This window comes from Pan paniscus, chromosome 14, assembly GCF_029289425.2.
Source record: "Pan paniscus chromosome 14, NHGRI_mPanPan1-v2.0_pri, whole genome shotgun sequence".
Taxonomy (NCBI): domain Eukaryota; kingdom Metazoa; phylum Chordata; class Mammalia; order Primates; family Hominidae; genus Pan; species Pan paniscus.
Genome location: NC_073263.2, coordinates 76,082,623 through 76,098,241, shown reverse-complemented (window position 1 = coordinate 76,098,241; position 15,619 = coordinate 76,082,623).

Genomic DNA, 15,619 nt, shown 5'->3' with positions numbered 1-15,619 from the left:
AGAGTGAGATCTTTACTACAATATCACTGTGTAAATTTAAATTTCATGCACACAAAACAACAATACATGTTTTACAAGAACATAAAAACAGAAAGCTAAGTAACCAACATACTAGAATGGTTATCTATTGATGTGCCTAGGTGTGGGGAAGGTGTGAATATGAGGAATGGGGTCAAAGGAAATAAATAAAATGTAAATAAAATATAGTCATACACCACATAATGATGCTTTAGTCAATCACAAACTTCTTATGCAAAGATGATCCAATAAGATTGTAATACGATATTTTTACTGTACCTTTTCTGTGTTTGGATGCACAAATATCACAAATATGTCACAATTGCCTGGTATTCAGCACAATAATATGCTGTACAAGTTTGTAGCCTAAGAGCAATAGGCTGTAGCACATAGCCTAGGTGTGTAGTTGGCTATCCCATCTAGGTTTGTGTAAATCCACTCTATGATGGTCACACAACAAAATCGCCTAATGATATATGTTTCTGAATGTATTTTAGTCATTAAGCAATGCATGACTGCAATAATAAGAGAGGAACATGGCATGGACAAATAAAGTAGAGTGCCATAAAGTCAGAACTATAACTGATCCCACTTTTGGTACTTAATGTCCAGAAAAATAAGCAAAATAAAGATAATTTCATTCAATCAACAGTGGCATTCAGAGCCCCAGTAATTTCATTCAATCAACAGCCCCAGTAATTTCATTCAATCAACAGTGGCATTCAGAGCCCCAGTAACAACAGCAGGAAAGGGGAGGTGAAATGGTTAAGTCTGGGCTGCACTATGAACTGATCTACTAGATAAATGAGTTGAGGAAGCAGTACCATTGGTTCTGTGCTGTGTCCATCTTTCTTGCAACAGAGCAAACAAGACAGCAACACATTGATTTACAGTAAAACGGCCTATCTTTGCAACCAGAAGGGTTGGAAACTTTATTTTTTTTTCTGGTGAGATCAAATCACTCTTTTAAGATAGTCGCTGAACATCTAAAGAGAGGCTTTGAAAAATAAGTTGATAAAAGAGGTGGGTTCTTTATGTGTCTCTGCAAAGAGCAACATAATTTTCAGCTTTATAATAGCCATTTTTTTCTATCTTACCTGGCTCAATGGCAACTCAGGTGAATAAAGACTTTATTGGGAACATTCCTGAAATGGAGAGAGCTAACAATAGCCTGTGACTAGTCTGAGTTTCCGTAAGGCGTAATGAATGAAATGTAATGTCATTATTATGCCCTAGAAAAAGCTAGGGGATGGGGCCTGTCCATGGACAGATAAAAGTAGGGACTTTAGTCTGAATCCCAGAGGTGACTGGCATTTAGAGAAATGAAGAATTTAATTTCCAGCAAACGAATCTTGTTTCCTCCCAAAATGCCAATTTAGGATTCACATAATGCAATAACCACGTTGCCACTTGACCACCAAAAGGAAATAACCTCTGTCTGGGACTTCTTCAACTGCTTTTGGTTAGTTTGTTTTGGCTGCCTATCTGATTTTTGTTTTATTCCTAAAAATCTGTCTGGGGAAAAAGTTATTTGCTTTTAACTTTTATAACAAGAACCCAATTTTTAAGCTCAGTTGGAAAAAGAAAGCACAGTAGATTTTAGTGAGGTTTCTAAAGTTATTTCTTTGGAAATCTGAAATGACATTATTAATCTTACTGATAAAGGCATTATATTCATTCCATTAGAAAATAATGAATATTTTTCTATTTATCTAAGAACCTCCTGGGAATCGAAAGCAAACTTAAGGAATACAAAATATGCCAGCAATCTAGTCTCCAGGGCACAGATTCAATATACTAGGGATAATAAAATGCAACTATTTGACTTTTTAAATCTCCAACATTTTTATAGTTTAATTCAGCTCATAGTCATTGTGAGCCTAATTTCTGGGTCTCTGTGTGATGCAAAATAAAAATATGCCTTGACTCCTACCCTCTAGGAACTTAAATATCAAAACTTAAAGAAGATGTATATACACTGCTAATTGTAATGTATAATGTGAAAAATAACAATAGAAATCTAGACAGAGTAACATGAGCGGAATCGAAGAGGAAGGAATTTGTTTCTGACAAGGAATCTGGAAGTACTCCCTGGAATCTGAAAATGACATCTTAGCAGGGCACTAAAGGACATATAGGGTTTTGGTAGGCTGATATGGAAGTGCAAAGCCATTTTGGGCAGAAATACCAGTCATGTCCAAGGTAAGGGATATAGATTGCACAGTTGTGGAATAGTGAAGGCTCTTCTATTGAAAGTATGGAGCACATGGATATCTCAGGCCATGATAGTATGAAGCTGGGTTGTGGAAAGCTTGGCTTTGATGTAAGGAAGCATGGGTTTGCTCTGTGGAATATGCTCAGGCTTCTTAACCTACTTGAGCAAGGCAGTGACAGATATGACTATTACTTGGGTAAGAGCATGAAGTCTGGATTTTGAGGACGAGAATACATCTACGGTAACCAGTTAGAAACGTCACAGAAGTTCAAGAGAAGAGTAGGAGAAATGGAAAAGAAGAGTCACCTTCAAGAGCCATCAAAGATACATCATTTTAACAGGAATATGTTATGAGCTGGATTAATATGCCTTCTTCTCTTAAGTTTGCTTCTACATGATTTTTTTCTCCAACTCAACCAGAAGCAGACATTTGACTTCAGAGTAATTAGGTTTTTGTAATAATAGGAGATAATTTTTTTTAGAGAGAGGGTCTCGCTGTCGCCCAGGCTGGAGTGCAGTGGCATGATCATGGTGCACTGCAGCCTCGACCTCCTGGACTCAAGTAATCTTCTCACCTCAGCCTCCTAAGTAGCTGGGACTACAGGCACGTGCCACTATGCCCAGCTAATTTTTTAAAAAAATTTTTTGTAGGTTCAGGGCCTCACTATGTTGCCCAGCCTGGTCTCAAACTTTGGCCTCAAGTGATCCTCCCATGTTGGCCTCCCAAAACTCTGGGATTACAGGCACGAGCCACTGCACCTGACCTAAAATATTAATTTGACAATTTTTTTCATTAAAAAATATTTTTGGCCAGGCATGGTGGCTCATACCTGTAATCCCAGCACTTTGGGAGGCCAAGGTGGGTGGATCACCTGATGTCAGGATTCAAGACCAGCCTGGCTAACATGGTGAAACCCTGTTTCTACTAAAAATACAAACAATATTAGCTGGGCATGGTGGCATGTGCCTATAATCCCAGCTACTCGGGAGGCTGAGGCAGGAGAATCGCTTGAACCCAGGAGGCGGAGGTTGCAGTGAGCCAAGATCACACTATTGCACTCCAGTTTGGACATCAAGAGCAAAACTCCATTTCAAAAAAAAAAAAGAAAAAAAAATTTAAGAGACAAGGTCTCACACTGTTGCCCAGCCTGGGAGTGCAGTGGCTATTCACAGGTGCAATCATAGCACACTGCGGCCTTACAATCCTGGCCTCAAGCCATCCTCCTCTCTCAGCCTCTTGAGTAGCTGAGACTACAGGTAAGAGCCAGCATGCCCTACTCAAATTTTAAAATTGGTCATGTGACACCAGGACTATTTTCTATGAAAGACAAAGGGAATGAAACCTGGGAAAGCTGATCACTTCTGCAAGAGACTGTTGTGAACTTGAAGGAACTGCTTAATCAGGAAAAGAATAAATATGTTGAATCAGCAAATTTAAGTACTACCAGCACCTTGCTCTTACCCAGCACCATCCCCAGAATCAGTAAGCTGTGAGTTCCAGAGTGTTCTTACAACTATATAGCAAATAAAGTGCCATGTTCATTATGCATTCTCAATACCCTCCACATCAACAGCATTTGCTAACTGCTATCATTTGGATCTGTGTTCCCACCCAAATCTCATGTTCAATTGTAATCCTCAGTGTTGGAGCTAGGGCCTGGTGGGAAGTGATTGGATTGTGGGAGTGGATCCTGCATGAATGGTTTAGCACAGTCCCCTTGGTGCTGTTCTTGTGATGCTGAGTGAGTTCTCAGGAGATCTGGTTGTTGAAAAGTGTGTAGCACCTCACTCCTCCCTGTCTTGCTCTTGCTCTGGCCGTGTAAGAGGAGCCAGCTTCTACTTTGCCTTCCACCATGATTGTAAGCTTCCTGAGGCCTCCCTGGAAGCTGAGCAGATGGCCAGCATCATGCTTCCTATACAGCCTACAGAACCGTGAGCCAATTAAACCTCTTTTCTTTATTAATTACTGAGTCTCAGGTGTTTCTTCATAGCAGTGTGAGAACGGACTAATACGCTAACTGATCAGATGAGGTGGGAGGAAAGGTTATGAGCCAGAAGGATAAAAGTTGCTGCAGCAGCCAGACTTTTGAACCAGAGTAAGAGGAAGTATAATGATACCAGTAATAAAATTAGGGAACTAATTAGAGAAATGGAAATGATAGTCTGTTTAGGGTTTGTTGACTCTAAAACACTAACCTAACATCCATGTGGCCCAGCAGGCAGCTGCAACTGGGAGTCTGGGTGGCGGTCTCTACCGGGCAGCCATCCCACCCATCAGACTGATAACTGAAGCTGGAAGTGAATAAAATGTACTTTCCCTGAAAAAAGCACACGGGGAAGAGACAAGAAGGATGAGAAAATCTCCATAGAAACAAAACTTTAGGATGTAGGTGTTGGGAGGAGAGAGAGGGTGAGAAGCTGAGAAGGGCTGAGAAGCATCAGTCAGGGAGGGGGCAATGAACTTCTGCAGGAGTGCAAAAGGGAGGTATGGAAAATGTCAAAGGAAAAAGCGGTGTTGAGTAAGCCGAGGTGGTCAACTGGCCCCAATGTTGCAGAAAAGATGAAGAAGAGAAGGACTAGAAAAGGTCACAGCACATGGCTGCTATTAAGTCACTTGTGATATTATTTGATATTCTTTAAACCCAACACTGCCAGATGCTGTCTGAGTTGTCCTTCTTTTACTGATAATATTATACCAGTACCTTAAAAAACTCTTTATCTAAATCAGCTTTGCCCTGTGGTTCTGTCTGAGGGATAAAATATAATGCATGTTGAGTCATTCAGCTGCTTATGAACATGTTAGGAAATTAAATTAACACTTTCAAGTAAGTGCTGCTCTACTGACCAACATTATGGTCCTGAGGCCTGTTCTAGTTAACAAAGCTTTGCAAGTGCTTAATTAATGGACAGCAAATAGTATTTGCAATGGGACATTTCCTGTGCTGGAAGTTCCTCCCTGGCAATAAGTTTTCCACAAAGGTATCAATTAGTGACCTGCAACCACTAAATGGATTTCTCTCTCCATTTCACCAAATGACCTCTAAATTTACAATTACTGTAATCAGTCACTATGCAGTTTACATAGTGCTTAAAGCTGTCTTCATATAATGTTTGGAAATTACTTGCATGCTAGCATTATGAATTTGAATTCAGAATCTCCAGTTAAAATTTCAAAAAGTATTCCTTTACCTGTTTTAAAAAAACAAACAAACAGGTCAATGGTAGAAGACAACCCAACAAAATAAATGCTTGCAAAATAAACCTGTGCCTGTAGCATCAGATAAAAAGGCACTGGTTACTTTAGTTCTTACACGAACCTGAAGAAGTTAAACATAAACATGGTTATGCTATTAGTTAAAATAATAAGTAGGCTGTAGAATTAATTACCATCCTGTCTCCAGTGATTATTAAATTGAAATGACTACGCACATGTCAATTTACAGTAAGAGTCTTAAAATGAGATTCCTAGAAATTTCACAGGATAACAAAACAGCATATAGAAATCTTGGTTTCTTTTGATAAAGAAGACTAAGAAATCGTTACTGAATGCTTTGTTCTTTTCAAAGAAACCAATGCTGAGAGAAGGAATGGCTGACGGGAAATGACAAATTCAGTGGAGCATCCCGACAGTTAGGTTATTAGGCAGCAAATCGTCATGCTGATCATGTGTGTAATTGTAGCTTTAATTAAAAAATGATGATGGTGATGAAAAAAGAAGGAGGAGGAGGAGGAAGTGGACGGGGAGAGGAAGAAGAGGGCGGGATGGGGGGATCATTTATTGAGCTGTTATTTTATGCTAGTATCCTTGATGTCATCTAATCTTTATTAATCTTCATTATAGCCTTCTGAAATAAACACTGTAATTATTGATTCTAATAAGTACTATACTTATCATTATTTTAAAGATTAGGAAAATGAAGCCTAAAAGATTAAGCAAATTTTCCAAAATTATGGTAATTTTTGGGGTTTTCTTATTATAGTTCCTACATTTCTCATCCTAACAATGTAGTCTATCTTCATATTCGGAAAAAGCTATATGAGGAAGTGGATTTAGATAAAACAACAGAGCAATGGGAAGCGTATCTCTTTTTTCCCCCACCCCAAATGTAATCCATACCTTCATTCTTTTTCACTTACTTTACATCGTTTCGCCATCATTTATAGATCTCTGCCAGGTCCTGGAATCAAGTCATGTTAAATATCTCACTTTTATTTTTTTAATTTAATTTAATTTTGTTTTGTTTTAGGATAGGGTCTCACTCTGTTGCCCAGGCTGGAGTGCAGTGGTGCCATCACAGTTCACTGCATCCTCAACCTCCTGGGCTCAAGTGATCCTCCCACCTCAGCCTCCAGAGTGGCTGGGACTGCAGGCACATGCCACCACACCTGACTCATTTTTGTATTTTTTTTTTTGGTAGAGATAGAATTTCACCATGTCACCCACATCAGATCTTACTTTTAAAGAAACGTAAGGAGAAGGATGCTTTCCTGAATACAGTCATGTGCCACATAATAATGTTTTGGTCAACAACACATATACAATGGTGGTCCCAGGAGATTACAATACCATATTTTTACTGTACATTTCTATGCTTAAATATGTTTAGATACCCAAATACTTACCACTGTGTTACAGTTGCCCACAATATTCAGTATAGTAACATGCTGTACAGGTCTGTAGACTAGGAGTAATAGGCTACACCATACAGCCTAGGATGTTTGCACAAAGACAAAATCACCAAACGATGCATTTCTCGAAATGTAGTCATGTCATTAAGCAACACATGACTGTAAGATGACAGTCACGAATTTGGAGTGAATTTTAGCTCTGCTGTTGATGGCTTCAGAAAATTGCACTTAGCTCTTATCCTTTTTAACTAAGTGAGGTGAGGGCAAAGGAGAAATATGCTCTGAAGTATTTTTAAAAATAGAAATCTCAACATCAGTACTACTTCTTTCAAGAATTGTAAACTGAATGTGAGGATATTACAGCACTGCTGTTTCTAAATATTTTCATTTGCTTTTTCTCCGTGAAGGCTAATTTCATAATTATGAGAATACCAATTCTATATACTTTATGTGGTTGCTGTAAGAATCAAATGAGATAATGATTCTGCAGGTATTTTTTAAGCTATAGCACATAATTAAAAGGTAAGTTATTTTAATTATCATAACTTGGTTGAAATCATCCATTACAGTGTTAATTCTCAGTTTTAGGGATAGAGGTGAGGTACCAGGAAACTATTGCTCTTGTAAGAAATAAAGGTAGAAATTACAAGCTGCTCTACAGCCCACTGAACCATGACCTTGAAGTTTGTGCATCACTCTTGGAAGCTGCATGCTCCCTTTCCCTTTTTTCTCATATCTCTTTTTCTTCCCCTGCTTCCTTCTGTGTCAGTAACTGATTAATTGTTAAGGCTCCAGTGACTTTAATTAGGCTCAACCTCTAGCATATTCTCCAGCTCCAAAATCTAAAGTAGTTAGGCTATGTGTTTATTTTTTTACATTTAATTTTTTTCCATAAAGAATTTAGGTTCCCTAAGAGGTTATCTGTACATGCATTTTTCATGACTCAAATTATATGCATCAGAGAGAGCTCAGAAAATCACCACTACACAGGGACCAACTTCTGCACCGAACTAATTCAGTTACTATAGCCTTGGATGAAGAATCACTATGGATTTGAAAAAAAGAATGTGCTACCACTGATTGAGGCTCTTTTATATGTCAAACACTGTAATAAGTTATTTACATAATTGTCTCAGATAAAAGTCCAATAATTCTGCAAAGGAAATATTATTATCCCCATTATATAGATGAAGAACTGAGGCTTAGTGAAACTCAGGTGATTTGCACCAAATCATGCACCTGGTAATAAACAGGGGCAAGATTTAAATTTAATTCTGGAGGACACCAAAACCATGACATCACAGTAGGAGAGTTTGTTAATTTGTTAGCTTGTTGTGGGATTATTCACTAAACTTAAACCCTGATGTGCTTATGAGCATAAAGCAATATTATAATCCTCTTAATTCTGAACAGAGGGCCATTTGGTCTAATTCTCTGTGTAGTCTACGAATGTGTGTAGTAGTTTCCAGTTTTCCCCCTTTCCTCGCTCAGGCTTCATTTTAGCTGTAGCACTCCCCCTAGCATAATCTGTTCAACTCCGTATTTCCTCACAATTCACTTTGTGTGAGGATTCCTCCCATATTATCCCTCCACTGTTCCTGCCTCTCGGTCCTAAATCTACTGGGAATCATGTGCAGAGCTTTCATTAGAGGCTCACTCACCCTAATGGACTCTTTCTACCTATGACAATATTCCCCATTCCTCTCCATAAAATCTCCTATTTTTCTGTTAATTAGGCTTGCCCTGGTCTACACAGACTTTGACATTTCTCCTTCTTTGTAAATTGTTCATTCTTGAATCTTGTCACTCCTTCTGTCTTAGTTCATTTGGGCTACTCTAACAAAATATCAGACCTGGTTAGCTTATAAATAACAGACATTGGTTTCTCACTATTCTGGAGGCTGGGTTGTCCAAGATCAAGGTGCCAGCAGATTCAGTGTCTGGTGAGAGCCTATTCCTCATAGGCGGCACCTTCTTGCTGCATCCTGATGTGGTGAAAGAGGCCTCTTTCCTAAGGACTCTGCCCTGACCTAATTACCTCCCAAAGGGCCCCACCCCCTAATACCATCACTTTGGGGTTAAAGTTTTTACTATATGAATTTTGGGGTGAAGAAACACAAACATTCAAACCATAGCACCCACTCTGCATTCAGTCACACAATTTTCTATAATTCTTTTCAAGTACAATCATTAGTTGATAATTCATTGATTTCATAATATTTTTATGTCATATTTACCTCTCTCATTTCTCTTTCTAATTGTGAACTTTTCAAACAGCAAGAGCTACTGTTTCTTCAACTTCCCATAATTTCTAAAAGATGTATTTTCCCTTACTGAATGTCTCAATCAATATTGATAATGCCAGTGGAACAAATCACAGAGTAAGATTATAAGTTTTATTTCGAATGCATATAGCATTCAGATTAACAAGACGTTAGATACATCAAGATTTTTCCAAATCTCGTAAAAACAAGAGGGAAAACATAAATGTAATCATAGGATCTATTTTTCTTTAAACATTTAGCATGTTTACTATGTGAACATAATATCTAACTTGTGGAACAGAAGATTTGTCACTTTATAAATTACAAAAGAAGATAAATTTCTCAGCATCTGAATTTCCCTTTTTATTGTCACGATTTTGATGTCATAAAAGATGCTCAGAAAATTTGAGATGATTTTCCAGATGTTATAATAAATACTACATGGAGTTAATATTTTTTCCTTTTGTTCAGGGGAGCTGAGTCTGTTTTCTCATTTTGTAATTTTTTCACTTAGCTGCAAGGCAAAGTCAAATTGCCAAAAGCTGAGACATATTTTGCCAGTTCTGAAAGAAAATCACTTGAAATTGTTGAAAGGATATGAAATGCTAACATTATGAACTACATCTAAACTTAAACTGATGATTTGTTCATTTGTCAAGAACAAAACTGGCTACCAAAAAATTCATAAAAAGTGCATAGCCTGGACACACCTTCTCAGAATGCCAATTTTCCTCCCTACAGGTCATTTAAAAAGAACCCACTGATTCATCCACTCAAATCTAGTCATTTCACCAAAACTACATATTTTGGTCTACACTTTCCTCTCTCTATCTTCTCTTTCCTCGAGCAATGTAAACCACAATGGGTAGCTATGGCATCATTAAATGTCTGTTCAACTACACAGAACTCAAAGAAGTGTGCTCAGAAACAGCCCCCTCACTCCAGCCTTTTTTTCACAGATGATTATTCTGGCTCACCTTCCGCTGGACACAATGACTTCTGCTGGTGAAGGGTAGTTGGAATAAAGGTGAATTAAACTGAGATATAGTAAGCAATAAAGAATCTGTCTTAGAAAAGACTGGATGTATTTCTCTGTTCTCATGCTGCTAATAAAGACATTCCAAAGACTGGGTAATTTATAAAGAAAAAGAGGTTTAATAGACTCACAATTCCACATGGCTGGGGAGGCCTTACAATCATGGCAGAAGGTGAAAGGCACAGCTTACATGGCAGCAGGCGAGAAAAGAAGTACCAGCAGGGAAAATGCCAGACACTTATAAAACCATCAGACCTTGTGAGAACTCACTTGCTATCACAAGAACAGTATGGGAGAAACCGCCCCCATGATTCAGTTATCTCCACTTGGCCCTTGGCACATGGAAATTATTACAATTCAAGATGAGATTTGAGTGGTGACACAGAGCCAATCCATATCACTGGATATCTGCTTACCAAATGTATTCCTTTTCTTGATAGCCCATGTAGAATGCATTTCCCACCCTTCCTTAATTTTACCGTAAGATTGAGAGTTAACCACAGGAAGGTGGTCAGAAATCGTGTTTACCACTTTCAGGTATCTCCAATGCAATTCTCCCATGGCTTTGCCCCATTGGATGGCTGCAATGGAGATGAGCTTCCAGGGCACATGTCAAATATGATAGATCCATATGAAGAAAGGAGCCTAGACTCCTGATTTATCACTTCAAGGAAAGCCATCCAATAGCTATCCAACATTGGACTGTTGCAAGTGGAAAGAAAAAAAAAGCTTTTGCATTACGTTAAGCTGCCAAAATAAAGGGGTTATCTATCAGAGGCTCATGTTAGCTTAATTAATACAGAAATTTGTACCCTGAACACACCTTGCAATTTTTCTTCCATTGCAAAAATTTTAATTAAGGGACATTGGCTTGGTGCTAGGATGTTGACAGAAACTAATATCCAAGCTTGGAAAATGGAGACCCACGTTATGCAGGGACAAAGCACTTAGTAAAGATATTTCTGCTTCTGGAATGGCCAAACTGACCAACTGCTTAATCAGATAACAACGAAAAAGCAAAAAACAATTACCTGAATGCACTGGAGAGTAACAAAAGCAGGTAGATTCTGGAAAGGAATCAACTCTCAAAAGAAAAGAATGGTCCCAGGAACATTTTTGTGGTTGTTAGCCCAAGAAGAGGCCTCAGTGGGTAATGTGCACTGTGACTAAAATTCTGACAGAAAACTCAGTCTTTCCAGCAGAAAGAGCAGTGGGTAACAGGAAACCACGTTGCTGCAAAGTGAGGACGAATCCTGGAAAGAAGAGGTCCTAGAGATGGAACCTCAAATCTGTATATTAGCTCTGCTCAAATCTCTGGCTAATCCCTGAACCATACATACATAGGGAAGACTCTGAGCCCCATAACTAATGATTACAGAACTGAAATGTTATTTTAACTACTTCCCAAGAGATGGAGTTTTCAGTTTGAGTCCAATTAAACTGCTATTAAGACTACAACACATAGACCAAGAAAATAAAAATAAAAATAAAAATCAAGATTTGGAAAAGCAATATGATAGTATGCAGAGTCTCCATACAAAACATTCAAAATATTTGGGATACAATTCAAAAGTACCCAAAATATAAAGAAACAAGCAAATGATAACTCATTCTTAATAGAGACTATGAGTTGACTCAGCTGCAGACAAGAAATTTAAAGCAGCTACATTAGCGAAGCTCAAAGATGGGAAGAATAATATGCTTGGAATGAGTGAAAGTATAGAAAAGCTCAGTGAAGAAAGAGATACTATAGAAAGGATTTATGGAAATTCTGAAACAAAAAAGGATATCTGAAATTTTACAAATTCACTGGATGGTCTTAAAGGAAATGGGAGATTACAGAGTAGTCAGCATTGAAAATAGATGAATAAAAAATATCCGATCTAAAAAACAGGAAGAATAAGATTGAAGGAAAATAAAATAGTCTCAGAAACCTATAGAATAACATCAAAAGGTAGAACATATATGTCATTACAGTCTCAGCAGGAGATGAATAATAGGGCAGAATAAAATATTTGAATAAATAATGGACAGAATTGTCCTAAGTTTTGTAAAAGACATAAATTTACAGATTGAAGAAGCTTGGTGAAGCCCAAGAAAGGTAAATGCATGTATAATGACATTTAGGCTTCTCCTAATCAAATTGCTGACCAAAGATACAGAGAAAACCTTGAAAACAGTCAGCAATAGATGACGCAATTACCTACAGGGGAAGAGTAATTCAAACGACCTGACTTGCTATTACCATCAATGGAAGCCAGAAGACAGGGAAACAACATCTTTAACATACTGAAGAAGTGCTGGGAGTGAGGGCTGTGGGGAGGAGAGGTGGCAGTGGAGAGGATAGGAGCAGGGAGAACACAGGGGAGAAGCTGTCAACTTAGAATTCAGTTAATCTTTCAATAATGAAGGCAAAATAAGGACATTTTCATATAAAAGTAAACTAAGAAAAAACATCTAGCAAAACCATCACTTATGATGAAATGGAAGGCAAACTACATCCATACTGAGCCCAAGACATAGGATAAGTGGTAGGAATGAATGAGATTAATCTATACCTACTCTTGCTTTAATCTTTTAGCAAAGTATCGCAAGAAAAGTACAAGCTCAGGAGCAAGTTGACCCATTTGCAAGCAAAAATGAAAGAGAACAGGAGAGCCCAGAAATTTAAGACCTTGAAAAATTAGAGCAGCAGGCTGGAATTTATGCGAGTGAGAAATACAATTCTATTTTGTTAAGCCACTGAGGATTTTCTGTAACAGCAGTAAGGCTTATCATAATTAATATAACTAATAATTTTTTTTATTTGAGGAGTGTGTGTCTGTGTTCATGTGTAAATTAGGGCAAAAGGTTTACAAATTCTAGGTTGCTTATGCTGTGTAATTCTGTGACACTATGTTTATTTAGTGCTTGTGTGAATCGGGACGACTTTATAAAACATTGTAATCATTTTCTTTTCAGAGCCATCATTTCAAATCACTACTGTGTATAGAAAGATGCAGTTCAACATACATTGTTGATACAATATAATAAATGAAAAAGGAAATCAATCACGCCTAAAATAAGAGCAAATAATCACCTTAAAATGGACTTTTCATTTCATCATAACCAACAGAGTAAAGACAGCTTTCTTACAGGCTTGCCTGAAGAAACTTTGACAAAAAATGGAAGTCCAACTTTCTAAAAGAGTCATAAACTGTAATGTTGAAAGCAGAGAAATGAACTTGTTTGCTGAAGTGATAATTCCCTTTTTCAAGGTTCTATAAAATTATTTCTTGTTCAAATACAGTAAATAATCATTTTTATTCCTCCATATTATCTCACTTTCTACATAATCCAAAGCCCTGGACCTTTTGTTAAAAAGAAAAAAAAAGTTATTTTAGAGTTTATAAAGACCTTGCTCCAAGTAGAGACTTACTTAGTCCTCACTGTTGTATGAAGTTCATAAGCCAGAAAATTGTGCGAACCCATTTTATAAAAGAAGAGACATATGATCTTATCATTTAATAGGACTCTAATTTCTAATTAATCAAATATTACCAGTTGAATAATAGGTCTGAATTCATGATAGACATGAAATAGTTTTATTTTTCTGTAAAGACCGCCCTGCTTCCCCCACCAGGCAGCAAAAATAGCTTTCATATCAGGTCTAGTATTAAGAACTAATTTGGGCCAGGCGGGATGGCTCAAGCCTGTAATCCCAGCACTTCGAGAGGCCAAGGCGGGCAGATCACCTGAGGTCAGGAGTTCGAGACCAGCCTGGCCAACATAGCGAAACTCCATCTTTACGAAAAGTACAAAAATTAGCCAGGCGTGGTGGAGGGCGCCAGTAATCCCAGCTCCTTAGGAGGCTGGGGCAGGAAAATCGCTTGAACCCCGGAGGCAGAGGTTGCAGTGAGCCGAGATTGCACCACTGCACTCCAGCCTGGGAGACAAAAGCGAGACTCCATCACTAAAAAAGAACTAATTTGGTGAAAAATCCCAGTCTCATCTCCTTTTATCTCCACAGCTCAAACTTTGCCCATGCTAAAAGGAACCTTCCTTGGAGAGAGGAGTAGAGATGTCTCTTATGGTCCTACCTCCTCTATGTTGGCAGTGAGGAAAATTACGGGGAAAAGGCAAGAAGTTTTTGCTCTTAAATGGAAAAACAATCTTTTGCGTTGTTCTTATTTCTTTGGATTACATCAAATGTTCATTTATAGCTGGTCTATGACAGATATCAGAAGACTCTCAAATATTTTGTTAAAACCTTGTGAGTTTTCCAACAAGGGAGATGTGACTGGGCCATGAAGTGCTTGGCTCATCACTTTTGGACAATGGTAGCCCTGGATATGGTGAGCTTGATTGAATAGGGGACAGAGTAGCAAGACACACGGTATGGAGAGTGGAGGTATGAGGGGAAGCCCTTGCCCCCATCCAAATTGGAAGCAGATGGAGCAAATACGGATTTTCCTAGTGGATCCCAGCCACTGCTGAGTGGTGAAACAAAATTTCTATTTGAGTGAAAAATCCCAAATTTGTAATACTATGTAAGATATTTTTATTCCTTTTAAACTATTTTTTAATTTTTTTCAAAAAGTTATTTCAAAGTGCTAAACTAGAAAATGCAATATTTTAAAGTATTTCCTGTGATGACCAATAAATTCAGAAATGGGAATTCATAAAAGCTTCATATATACACATTTTAATATTTATATTACGATCAGATATTGGAAAAAGTTATATCTGATACACTAACAGAAAAAAACAATTTGTGAACATGTTTTGTTTTATATGACAATTATATCCTGATTGCAAACAATGACATATGTAATATAAATGTGCTAATACAGTTAATAATGAATTGCATATTTTACATTCAGAAAACCTTTTATTTTCCGGCAATAAGTTAACAGTATCTACTATTTATATAATATTTTATAGATCATATGAGTAATTCTTTTTTTAAAAAAATTACTCCATTAACTTATGTTACAATTTTGTAAGGAAAGGATTATCACCTCCATTTTCAACTGAGATCATTAAGACTGTAAGCAACTTGCACAAGGTCACATATTCTAATAAGTAGCTCAACCTAGGATTTAAATGTATACTTTTTGACATGAAATTCTCTTCCTTCACCACTTTTCTATCTTATTTTCAGATGAGTGGAACAGACTAGCTTGTTCTGAAATGCGTTTCAGTTCTTGGCACATTTGTTCAAGAAATATTTATTGAAAATATTTTGCTAAACTAGGCACTAGGCAAACAAAGAAATTAGTGAGAAGTTTACAGTTGTGTTATACCAATTTGAACAAATCTGAGAAGCCAATCTATGTCCTTGCCTCATTTCCCTATCGAGGGAGAGCCTCCATCAACATCCTCATCCAATGGAAGGAGCGTGAAACTGATAGACTGTCAGAACTGTAGATGAATCTTGGCATTGTTATTTACTATTTGCATGACTAGATTTTTACT